The 14,016-nt window shown below is 45.4% G+C and overlaps 1 protein-coding gene across 7 annotated transcripts in view; it reads right to left on the reverse strand.

Annotated features, from left to right (window-relative positions):
• The window catches only part of SOX6 (SRY-box transcription factor 6), a 481,651-nt gene that overhangs the window by 82,747 nt on the left and 384,888 nt on the right, over positions 1-14,016 (reverse strand). The gene's annotated exons all lie outside the window — the stretch shown is intronic.

Below are 14,016 nucleotides of genomic sequence, written 5' to 3' on the forward strand. Positions count from 1 at the left end.
TGGGCGGAGCACGATCATATGAGCGACATTTATAGAGATGGGCGGAGCACGATCATATGAGCGACATTTATAGAGATGGGCGGAGCACGATCATATGAGCGACATTTATAGAGATGGGCAAGCACGAACATATGAGCGACACTTATAGAGATGGGCGGAGCACGACCATATGAGCGACATTTATAGAGATGGGCGGAGCACGATCATATGACTGACATTTATAGAGATGGGCGGAGCACGATCATATGAGCGACATTTATAGAGATGGGCGGAGCACGATCATATGAGCGACATTTATAGAGATGGGCGGAGCACGAACATATGAGCGACACTTCTAGAGATGGGCGGAGCACGATCATATGAGCGACATTTATAGAGATGGGCGGAGCACGATCATATGAGCGACATTTATAGAGATGGGCGGAGCACGATCATATGAGCGACATTTATAGAGATGGGCGGAGCACGATCATATGAGTGACATTTATAGAGATGGGCGGAGCACGATCATATGAGCGACATTTATAAAGATGGGCAAGCACGAACATATGAGCGACACTTATAGAGATGGGCGGAGCACGACCATATGAGCGACATTTATAGAGATGGGCGGAGCACGATCATATGACTGACATTTATAGAGATGGGCGGAGCACGATCATATGAGCGACATTTATAGAGATGGGCGGAGCACGATCATATGAGCGACATTTATAGAGATGGGCGGAGCACGAACATATGAGCGACACTTCTAGAGATGGGCGGAGCACGATCATATGAGCGACATTTATAGAGATGGGCGGAGCACGATCATATGAGCGACATTTATAGAGATGGGCGGAGCACGATCATATGAGCGACATTTATAGAGATGGGCGGAGCACGATCATATGAGCGACATTTATAGAGATGGGCGGAGCACGATCATATGAGCGACATTTATAGAGATGGGCGGAGCACGATCATATGAGTGACATTTATAGAGATGGGCGGAGCACGATCATATGAGCGACATTTATAGAGATGGGCAAGCACGAACATATGAGCGACACTTATAGAGATGGGCGGAGCACGACCATATGAGCGACATTTATAGAGATGGGCGGAGCACGATCATATGACTGACATTTATAGAGATGGGCGGAGCACGATCATATGAGCGACATTTATAGAGATGGGCGGAGCACGATCATATGAGCGACATTTATAGAGATGGGCGGAGCACGAACATATGAGCGACACTTCTAGAGATGGGCGGAGCACGATCATATGAGCGACATTTATAGAGATGGGCGGAGCACGAACATATGAGCGACACTTATAGAGATGGGCGGAGCACGATCATATGAGCGACATTTATAGAGATGGGCGGAGCACGATCATATGAGTGACATTTATAGAGATGGGCGGAGCACGATCATATGAGCGACATTTATAGAGATGGGCAAGCACGAACATATGAGCGACACTTATAGAGATGGGCGGAGCACGACCATATGAGCGACATTTATAGAGATGGGCGGAGCACGATCATATGACTGACATTTATAGAGATGGGCGGAGCACGATCATATGAGCGACATTTATAGAGATGGGCGGAGCACGATCATATGAGCGACATTTATAGAGATGGGCGGAGCACGAACATATGAGCGACACTTCTAGAGATGGGCGGAGCACGATCATATGAGCGACATTTATAGAGATGGGCGGAGCACGAACATATGAGCGACACTTATAGAGATGGGCGGAGCACGACCATATGAGCGACATTTATAGAGATGGGCGGAGCACGATCATATGACTGACATTTATAGAGATGGGCAGAGCACAATCATATGAGCGACATTTATAGAGATGGGCGGAGCACGATCATATGAGCGACACTTATAGAGATGGGCGGAGCACGATCATATGAGCGACATAGAGATGGGCGGAGCACGATCATATGAGCGACATTTATAGAGATGGGCGGAGCACGATCATATGAGCGACATTTATAGAGATGGGCGGAGCACGATCATATGAGTGACATTTATAGAGATGGGCGGAGCACAATCATATGAGCGACACTTATAGAGATGGGTGGAGCACGATCATATGAGCGACATTTATAGAGATGGGCGGAGCACAATCATATGAGCGACATTTATAGAGATGGGTGGAGCACAATCATGAGCGACATTTATAGAGATGGGCGGAGCACGATCATATGATAGACATTTATAGAGATGGGCAGAGAACAATCATATGAGCGACATTTATAGAGATGGGCGGAGCACGATCATATGAGCGACATAGAGATGGGCGGAGCACGATCATATGAGCGACATTTATAGAGATGGGCGGAGCACGATCATATGAGCGACATTTATAGAGATGGGCGGAGCACGATCATATGAGTGACATTTATAGAGATGGGCGGAGCACAATCATATGAGCGACACTTATAGAGATGGGCGGAGCACGATCATATGAGCGACATTTATAGAGATGGGCGGAGCGCGATCATATGAATGACATTTATAGAGATGGGCTGAGCACAATCATATGAGCGACATTTATAGAGATGGGCGGAGCACGATCATATGAGCGACATTTATAGAGATGGGTGGAGCACAATCATATGAGCGACATTTATAGAGATGGGCGGAGCACGATCATATGAGCGACACTTATAGAGATGGGCGGAGCACGATCATATGAGCGACATAGAGATGGGCGGAGCACGATCATATGAGCGGCATTTATAGAGATGGGCGGAGCACGAACATATGAGCGACATTTATAGAGATGGGCGGAGCACGAACATATGAGCGACATTTATAGAGATGGGCGGAGCACGAACATATGAGCGACACTTATAGAGATGGGCGGAGCACGAACATATGAGCGACATTTATAGAGATGGGCGGAGCACGAACATATGAGCGGCATTTATAGAGATGGGCGGAGCACGAACATATGAGCGGCATTTATAGAGATGGGCGGAGCACGAACATATGAGCGACACTTATAGAGATGGGCGGAGAACGATCATATGAGTGACATTTATAGAGGGGGGGGCATGATCTTATATGAGCGACAATTCTAGGGATGGGCGGAGCACAATTTTATATGAGTGTAAGGAGAGCGACATTTATCATGCCTGTGACCGCCATCTTGTCTCGCCGCTGATGTCATTGTCACATTCTATTATCTGTGGGTTTGTAAATTGCTCTATTACGAATTTGGTTTTCTTCTCTATTGGACAGAATGTGGCCACGTGGGGGCGCTATTCCCCCGGGGCATCTCCCTGGTAATGGCGGTGACAGCGCTGCGAGGACATCTCTCGCTTTCTACATGAACTGAGATGACTGAATATTCATTGTTTCATCCTGTTCAAATAGTTCAGAAGGAATGAGAGCGTGTCCCGGCGCGCCCGCTGCGAACAATACCGGAGTTACACAACCCACCCATCAATCTCCATTGTAATGGGACAACCATAAGATCGCGCTCTATAAATGTTGCTCTCCCCACGCAACAAGGCTGTTCTCCACCCGCTCTGTTAACGTCACGCTCCTCATGCTCATAAGATAAGGCTGTGCTCCGCCCCCTCTATAAATGTCACCATAGTTCCCATATGTGATCAGCCTGTGCTCCGCCCCCTCTATGTCACCACAGTTCCCATATGTGATCAGCCTGTGCTCCGCCCCCTCTGTCACCATAGTTCCCATGTGATCAGCCTGTGCTCCGCCCCCTCTATAAATGTCACCATAGTTCCCATATGTGATCAGCCTGTGCTCCGCCCCCTCTATAAATGTCACCAAAGTTCCCATATGTGATCAGCCTGTGCTCCGCTTCTTCTATAAATGTCAACATAGTTCACATATGTGATCAGCCTGTGCTCCGCCCCCTCTGTCACCATAGTTCCCATGTGATCAGCCTGTGCTCCGCCCCCTCTATAAATGTCACCATAGTTCCCATGTGATCAGCCTGTGCTCCGCCCCCTCTATAAATGTCACCATAGTTCCTGCAGGATAACGCCCCCGCCACACTGCAGGATAACGCCCCCGCCACACTGCAGACATTGTACAGGAATGATAAGGAACATGACAAAGACTTCAAGATGTCTCCAAATTCCCCAAATCTCAATCCAATCGATCGTCTGCGGGAGAAATATCCGATCCCTGAAGGCCGCACCTCACAACTTACAGGATCAGCGGCCGACATCTTGTACCAGAGACCACAGGAACCTTCACATGTCTTGTGGAGTCCAGGACGACGGATCAGAGCCGTGCGGGGGCACGAAGGTGACGACGATGTAACTAATTAAGAGACGCACGCCTCTTAAAAAATTGGTTCAAGACACATTTTCCCTCATTGTGTTTGTATTAAAACCAATAAAAAACTTTGAATATGAAAAAAAAAAAATTGGTTCAAATAATCTGCAGTCCGTGCCCCAGAAAGGGAAATCTATGGCACCCATGAACTGGCATAGATCTCCCCAATCACTTACGCCCGGTTCTGGAGACAATTCTAGTAAATGTGGCCCCGTCTCCTGCATTCAAATCCATGTCAATATTTGAAGGCATTTTTTATTATTATAAATAATAAAAAAACTAATTTTACTTTTTGAAATAGAACTTCTATGTCTCCCATCTTGTGGTCACAGCCAAATCGGTCAGATCAGCGGGACTGACGGCTTGGCTGAGCGCTGCTCCTGCGTGTCTCTATTAGATGTGATCGATAACGTCTGGACCCCGCGCCCACCGCATGAAACACACAAGCTGGAGCTCAAAATGTAAAATGTTTTTTTTTTAAATAAAACCCAATTCAAAACGTGTATAAAATACAACAAAACTGTGATTATAAAAAATGCCTTCAAAAACTTTTACAGAAACTTTAAGCCCCTCCCAAATCTGCTAAAGTGGCGTTAGCGACATAAATGCATCTAAAAGTAAAGACCAGAGAACGAGGCAGAATTCCGATTAACGATCCTTTTCACAGGTGTGCGGGGTCTTCCTCGAGCACACGATGGGTCCTCCCTGCAGGAGCTGCGGCTGATTGGATGTTGGATTTGATCAGTGGACAAGTAATATATAGGATCAGTCTAATAAACAAGCTCCTCCCACTCCGGTGATGTCATCCTGTAGTACTACACTTCAAATTTCAACATAGAAACAAAACATTTAGACTGCGAAAATACGACCGGGAATACATGGAAACATGAAAAGCGACATGGCGGCTACAGCGGATATAGAAAATATGAAAAGCGACATGGCGGCTACAGCGGATATAGAAACATGAAAAGCGACATGGCGGCTACAGCGGATATAGAAAACATGAGCCAAAAAAATTAATCAAAACACGTTAAAAAGCCTATAAGAGTCACCGATAGTGCGTAGGGAGTCCACTGTGGGGAGAACGACCCCCGCTCTCCGGCCGCACGCTGCACCAGGCGGATATTTCATACCGTAAGTGAAGGGAATAGAACAGGTCGGCTCCGGTCACAGGAAGTCGAATGATCGTCAAGGTCATTATCGTTACTGCGCGACGTCCACTCAGGAGGAGTTTAATGCGCTCGTAAAGGGAGAAATATGGGACTTTAATTGAATTCGCCGGGACTGCCTTGGAATTGTCGTGGCTTTTATTGCGCGCGCGGCTCAGACGCTCAGCCATTTCCAGTCATCATTGTTTCCCAACAACAAATGATACAAAGTGATAAGTGTAAAACAGACAACGCTGATTATGACACGTTACAAAAAGCCGAGAGAATAATAGATGCAAATTGCCGGCACATTCTATTCAAGTGTGGTAAAACGCTGCGACGACGGCAGGTGGAGGGAACGGCAGCGCCGCGCTTAAATGTATTATTAATTAAATGTACTGCTGATGTATTATTACATGAATCATTAATGGCGCGCTTTGTTGGGGCGCTCCAATTATGTGCTGTACGTAAAGACACGAGCTGCACCTCTATAAGCGCACTGAGGAGGGATCGCACGCTGCCGCGCAATATTCAACTCTAGTCAGGGATTCGCCTAATATAGGGGGGCGCCTAAGAGTACCTCCACTTCTGAAAACCTGCAGAGCAAGGGGCAATGGTGGCGCTGCCATGTAGGAAAATATTACAACTGATGTTAAAGGGTTAAGAATCACAGTCTTTATAACAATGCAGCAGCGTGGACTGGAGGATATAATAGTACAGCAGTGATATAAGAGGAGCGGCTGATATCAGTCACATATATAGATGTAAGGACTGGAGGATATAATAGTACAGCAGTGATATAAGAGGAGCGGCTGATATCAGTCACATATATAGATGTAAGGACTGGAGGATATAATAGTACAGCAGTGATATAAGAGGAGCGGCTGATATCAGTCACATATATAGATGTAAGGACTGGAGGATATAATAGTACAGCAGTGATATAAGAGGAGCGGCTGATATCAGTCACATATATAGATGTAAGGACTGGAGGATATAATAGTACAGCAGTGATATAAGAGGAGCGGCTGATATCAGTCACATATATAGATGTAAGGACTGGAGGATATAATAGTACAGCAGTGATATAAGAGGAGCGGCTGATATCAGTCACATATATAGATGTAAGGACTGGAGGATATAATAGTACAGCAGTGATATAAGAGGAGCGGCTGATATCAGTCACATATATAGATGTAAGGACTGGAGGATATAATAGTACAGCAGTGATATAAGAGGAGCGGCTGATATCAGTCACATATATAGATGTAAGGACTGGAGGATATAATAGTACAGCAGTGATATAAGAGGAGCGGCTGATATCAGTCACATATATAGATGTAAGGACTGGAGGATATAATAGTACAGCTGTGATATAAGAGGAGCGGCTGATATCAGTCACATATATAGATGTAAGGACTGGAGGATATAATAGTACAGCAGTGATATAAGAGGAGCGGCTGATATCAGTCACATATGATGTAATGTCTCTGGAGGATATAATAGTACAGCAGTGATATAAGAGGAGCGGCTGATATCAGTCACATATATAGATGTAAGGACTGGAGGATATAATAGTACAGCAGTGATATAAGAGGAGCGGCTGATATCAGTCACATATATAGATGTAAGGACTGGAGGATATAATAGTACAGCAGTGATATAAGAGGAGCGGCTGATATCAGTCACATATATAGATGTAAGGACTGGAGGATATAATAGTACAGCAGTGATATAAGAGGAGCGGCTGATATCAGTCACATATATAGATGTAAGGACTGGAGGATATAATAGTACAGCAGTGATATAAGAGGAGCGGCTGATATCAGTCACATATATAGATGTAAGGACTGGAGGATATAATAGTACAGCAGTGATATAAGAGGAGCGGCTGATATCAGTCACATATATAGATGTAAGGACTGGAGGATATAATAGTACAGCAGTGATATAAGAGGAGCGGCTGATATCAGTCACATATATAGATGTAAGGACTGGAGGATATAATAGTACAGCAGTGATATAAGAGGAGCGGCTGATATCAGTCACATATATAGATGTAAGGACTGGAGGATATAATAGTACAGCAGTGATATAAGAGGAGCGGCTGATATCAGTCACATATATAGATGTAAGGACTGGAGGATATAATAGTACAGCAGTGATATAAGAGGAGCGGCTGATATCAGTCACATATATAGATGTAAGGACTGGAGGATATAATAGTACAGCAGTGATATAAGAGGAGCGGCTGATATCAGTCACATATATAGATGTAAGGACTGGAGGATATAATAGTACAGCAGTGATATAAGAGGAGTGGCTGATATCAGTCACATATATAGATGTAAGGACTGGAGGATATAATAGTACAGCAGTGATATAAGAGGAGCGGCTGATATCAGTCACATATATAGATGTAAGGACTGGAGGATATAATAGTACAGCAGTGATATAAGAGGAGCGGCTGATATCAGTCACATATATAGATGTAAGGACTGGAGGATATAATAGTACAGCAGTGATATAAGAGGAGCGGCTGATATCAGTCACATATATAGATGTAAGGACTGGAGGATATAATAGTACAGCAGTGATATAAGAGGAGGGGCTGATATCAGTCACATATATAGATGTAAGGACTGGAGGATATAATAGTACAGCAGCGTTATAAGAGGAGGGGCTGATATCAGTCATATATATAGATGTAAGGACTGCAGGATATAATAGTACAGCAGTGATATAAGAGGAGCGGCTGATATCAGTCACATATATAGATGTAAGGACTGGAGGATATAATAGTACAGCAGTGATATAAGAGGGGCGGCTGATATCAGTCACATATATAGATGTAAGGACTGGAGGATATAATAGTACAGCAGTGATATAAGAGGAGGGGCTGATATCAGTCACATATATAGATGTAAGGACTGGAGGATATAATAGTACAGCAGTGATCTAAGAGGAGCGGCTGATATCAGTCACATATATAGATGTAAGGACTGGAGGATATAATAGTACAGCAGTGATATAAGAGGAGCGGCTGATATCAGTCACATATATAGATGTAAGGACTGGAGGATATAATGGTACAGCAGTGATATAAGAGGAGCGGCTGATATCAGTCACATATATAGATGTAAGGACTAGAGGATATAATAGTACAGCAGTGATATAAGAGGAGCGGCTGATATCAGTCACATATATAGATGTAAGGACTGGAGGATATAATAGTACAGCAGTGATATAAGAGGAGGGGCTGATATCAGTCACATATATAGATGTAAGGACTGGAGGATATAATAGTACAGCAGCGTTATAAGAGGAGCGGCTGATATCAGTCACATATATAGATGTAAGGACTGAGGATATAATAGTACAGCACTGATATAAGAGGAGTGGCTGATATCAGTCACATATATAGATGTAAGGACTGGAGGATATAATAGTACAGCTGTGATATAAGAGGAGCGGCTGATATCAGTCACATATATAGATGTAAGGACTGAGGATATAATAGTACAGCTGTGATATAAGAGGAGCGGCTGATAACAGTCACATATATAGATGTAAGGACTGAGGATATAATAGTACAGCTGTGATATAAGAGGAGCGGCTGATATCAGTCACATATAGAGATGTAAGGACTGGAGGATATAATAGTACAGCATTGATATAAGAGGAGCGGCTGATATCAGTCACATATATAGATGTAAGGACTGGAGGATATAATAGTACAGCAGTGATATAAGAGGAGCGGCTGATATCAGTCACATATATAGATGTAAGGACTGGAGGATATAATAGTACAGCAGTGATATAAGAGGAGCGGCTGATATCAGTCACATATATAGATGTAAGAACTGGAGGATATAATAGTACAGCAGTGATATAGGAGGAGCGGCTGATATCAGTCACATATATAGATGTAAGGACTGGAGGATATAGTAGTACAGCAGTGATATAAGAGGAGCGGCTGATATCAGTCACATATATAGATGTAAGGACTGGAGGATATAATAGTACAGCAGTGATATAAGAGGAGCGGCTGATATCAGTCACATGTATAGATGTAAGGACTGGAGGATATAATAGTACAGCAGTGATATAAGAGGAGCGGCTGATATCAGTCACATATATAGATGTAAGGACTGAGGATATAATAGCACAGCAGTGATATAAGAGGAGCGGCTGATATCAGTCACATATATAGATGTAAGGACTGGAGGATATAATAGTACAGCAGTGATATAAGAGGAGCGGCTGATATCAGTCACATATATAGATGTAAGGACTGGAGGATATAATAGTACAGCAGTGATATAAGAGGAGGGGCTGATATCAGTCACATATATAGATGTAAGGACTGGAGGATATAATAGTACAGCAGTGATATAAGAGGAGGGGCTGATATCAGTCACATATATAGATGTAAGGACTGGAGGATATAATAGTACAGCAGCGTTATAAGAGGAGCGGCTGATATCAGTCACATATATAGATGTAAGGACTGAGGATATAATAGTACAGCACTGATATAAGAGGAGTGGCTGATATCAGTCACATATATAGATGTAAGGACTGGAGGATATAATAGTACAGCTGTGATATAAGAGGAGCGGCTGATATCAGTCACATATATAGATGTAAGGACTGAGGATATAATAGTACAGCTGTGATATAAGAGGAGCGGCTGATAACAGTCACATATATAGATGTAAGGACTGAGGATATAATAGTACAGCTGTGATATAAGAGGAGCGGCTGATATCAGTCACATATAGAGATGTAAGGACTGGAGGATATAATAGTACAGCATTGATATAAGAGGAGCGGCTGATATCAGTCACATATATAGATGTAAGGACTGGAGGATATAATAGTACAGCAGTGATATAAGAGGAGCGGCTGATATCAGTCACATATATAGATGTAAGGACTGGAGGATATAATAGTACAGCAGTGATATAAGAGGAGCGGCTGATATCAGTCACATATATAGATGTAAGAACTGGAGGATATAATAGTACAGCAGTGATATAGGAGGAGCGGCTGATATCAGTCACATATATAGATGTAAGGACTGGAGGATATAGTAGTACAGCAGTGATATAAGAGGAGCGGCTGATATCAGTCACATATATAGATGTAAGGACTGGAGGATATAATAGTACAGCAGTGATATAAGAGGAGCGGCTGATATCAGTCACATGTATAGATGTAAGGACTGGAGGATATAATAGTACAGCAGTGATATAAGAGGAGCGGCTGATATCAGTCACATATATAGATGTAAGGACTGAGGATATAATAGCACAGCAGTGATATAAGAGGAGCGGCTGATATCAGTCACATATATAGATGTAAGGACTGGAGGATATAATAGTACAGCAGTGATATAAGAGGAGCGGCTGATATCAGTCACATATATAGATGTAAGGACTGGAGGATATAATAGTACAGCAGTGATATAAGAGGAGCGGCTGATATCAGTCACATATATAGATGTAAGGACTGGAGGATATAATAGTACAGCAGTGATATAAGAGGAGGGGCTGATATCAGTCACATATATAGATGTAAGGACTGGAGGATATAATAGTACAGCAGTGATATAAGAGGAGCAGCTGATGTCAGTCACATATATAGATGTAAGGACTGGAGGATATAATAGTACAGCAGTGATATAAGAGGAGCGGCTGATATCTGTCACATATATAGATGTAAGGACTGGAGGATATAATAGTACAGCAGTGATATAAGAGGAGCGGCTGATATCAGTCACATATATAGATGTAAGGACTGGAGGATATAATAGTACAGCAGTGATATAAGAGGAGCAGCTGATGTCAGTCACATATATAGATGTAAGGACTGGAGGATATAATAGTACAGCAGTGATATAGGAGGAGCGGCTGATATCAGTCACATATATAGATGTAAGGACTGGGGGATATAATAGTACAGCAGTGATATAAGAGGAGCGGCTGATATCAGTCACATATATAGATGTAAGGACTGGAGGATATAATAGTACAGCAGTGATATAAGAGGAGCGGCTGATATCAGTCACATATATAGATGTAAGGAGTGGAGTGATATAAGAGGAGCAGCTGATGTCAGTCACATATATAGATGTAAGGACTGGAGGATATAATAGTATAGCAGTGATATAAGAGGAGCGGCTGATGTCACATATAGATGTTGCTCAGCACTGGAGATGTGGCATAAAGTAGTGATCATGGGGGAGGGGAGGTTTTTACTCTTCATGTCACACATCCCGTTGAAGAACAGCACTCCCCAGCCTGAAATGGCTGATAACAGGGAGCAATAGACTGTATTCTCCTGCACAGAAAATGGAGTGAATACACACAGACTGATTTGAGGTTGACGAGACTCCTGTATTTAAAGCTTCATCATTTTATAATGAAAAGTTCTGCAACAATGGAATATACTTTGTCTCCTGACCTAGTCCTGCTTGTAGGGTTTGTTACAATGTATCAGTAAAGACAATCCTCTATGAGCTAAACACAGGAGCGGCACTGATCCCCCTCTTGCCCTGGACTCCATGCTGTTACAGGCACTGATACACTGTAGCAAGTCCAGCAGCTGTGTCAGCAGGACTAGGTCAGGACAGGGTTTTTGGACTCTAGATATAAATAAGAATGTTCCCATTCACTGACAGGAAGTAGAGATCTTGAAATAAATTGGAAATTGACTGACAGCATGGAGGACAATCCTATGTAATCCCATCCAGCGTATGTTTCTTCCATCACAGGCCGAGGGTAGATACTGAGCCCGGTGAAGGCAGTGAAAGGGTTAGGAGCGGAGCGTGAGCAGAATCGGGGAATCTTGGCACGGGATCAGCTGACAAGTTACAGCAATTTCTCCTCACATTTGTATCAGGATTTCAGATACTTTGATGAACGAGTTATTCCTGTGATTTCTGCAGGAACAGAACACGTGTCACAACAAGACCCCCCCGTTACTGTCCCCGATGCCCACCGTGCCAGGAATAATGCCAACGGGCTGAGAACACTCAACATCACTAGACAGGGAACCAATAGTGCCCCCTGCCCCCGAGGCTGCTATGGGGCCCCTGGAGAGAGGAGCCGGGGTCCCTGTTTCTACAGAAAGGGACAATATCTGGTCCCATCCTGCAGGATCTTCGCAGTCCGGGATTTATTCATTTCCAGGTCTCCACTGTCATTTCTCTCACGAGCTCCAGTCCCTGCGGACTTTGCTGAGTCATGTGTGATTGTTTGTAGCTGAATCTCCAGGTGACCGGATCCATCGTGTGGAGCATTCCCCCAATCACGGTCAGGTCATCGGATCCTTCATTGTTCTACCCGTCATTAGGAATTTGACAATTGAAATAGAAAATATAACAACGTTATAACAAAAACGTCACCACAACGACCTGAAGGCTGGGCGAGGACAGAAGCGGCGACCCCTGCCGAGAACTTCACACCTCAGCGGCAGCAGAACAAACACCGCTCAGCTGTTCTTATGGAAAGTCAGGGTCCGGCAGTCAGGACAGCGGGGGTGGGTTCGGCAGTCAGGACAGCGGGGGTGGGTTCGGCAGTCAGGACAGCGGGGGTGGGTCCGGCAGTCAGGACAGCGGGGGTGGGTTCGGCAGTCAGGACAGCGGAGGTGGGTCCGGCAGTCGGGACAGCGGGGGTGGGTCCGGCAGTCGGGACAGCGGGGGGTGGGTCCGGCAGTCGGGACAGCGGGGGGTGGGTCCGGCAGTCGGGACAGCGGGGGGTGGGTCCGGCAGTCAGGACAGCGGGGTGGGTCCGGCAGTCGGGACAGCGGGGGGTGGGTCCGGCAGTCAGGACAGCGGGGGAGGGTTCGGCAGTCAGGGGGGGTCTTAGACTTAGAGCTATGTCAGCCATCAATGCACAAGTACCGAGAGCCTCAGCGGACAAATCCCTGAACATAGAGATCAGTCTACACACCGAGTCCTTACATGTGGTCAGATAACGGTGAACTCCAGGCTTGTATGTGGGGCGCACCCTGGACAGGGGATGTGATATTCTGGGGTACACATGCAGCAGGCGACCTGCCAATAAGGCTCCTCAGATTTTGTGCTTATGTCTCATTGGCTCCTCTAGGTGCAGTCCGGAACACGAAGATCTGGGAAATCCAAAATGTGACGCTGACACCTGCGCCCCCTGCTGACACCTGCGCCCCCTGCTGACACCTGCTGACACCTGCGCCCCCTGCTGACACCTGCGCCCGCTGCTGACACCTGCGCCCCCTGCTGACACCTGCGCCCCCTGCTGACACCTGCGCCCCCTGCTGACACCTGCGCCCGCTGCTGACACATGCGCCCGCTGCTGACACCTGCGCCCCCTGCTGACACCTGCGCCCGCTGCTGACACCTGCGCCCCCTGCTGACACCTGCGCCCCCTGCTGACACCTGCGCCCGCTGCTGACACCTGCGCCCCCTGCTGACACCTGCGCCCGCTGCTGACACCTGCGCCCCCTGCTGACACCTGCGCCCGCTGCTGACACCTGCGCCCCCTGCTGACACCTGCGCCCCC

Source organism: Rhinoderma darwinii, chromosome 9 (genome assembly GCF_050947455.1).
Source record: "Rhinoderma darwinii isolate aRhiDar2 chromosome 9, aRhiDar2.hap1, whole genome shotgun sequence".
In the NCBI taxonomy this organism is placed as follows: Eukaryota; Metazoa; Chordata; class Amphibia; order Anura; family Rhinodermatidae; genus Rhinoderma; species Rhinoderma darwinii.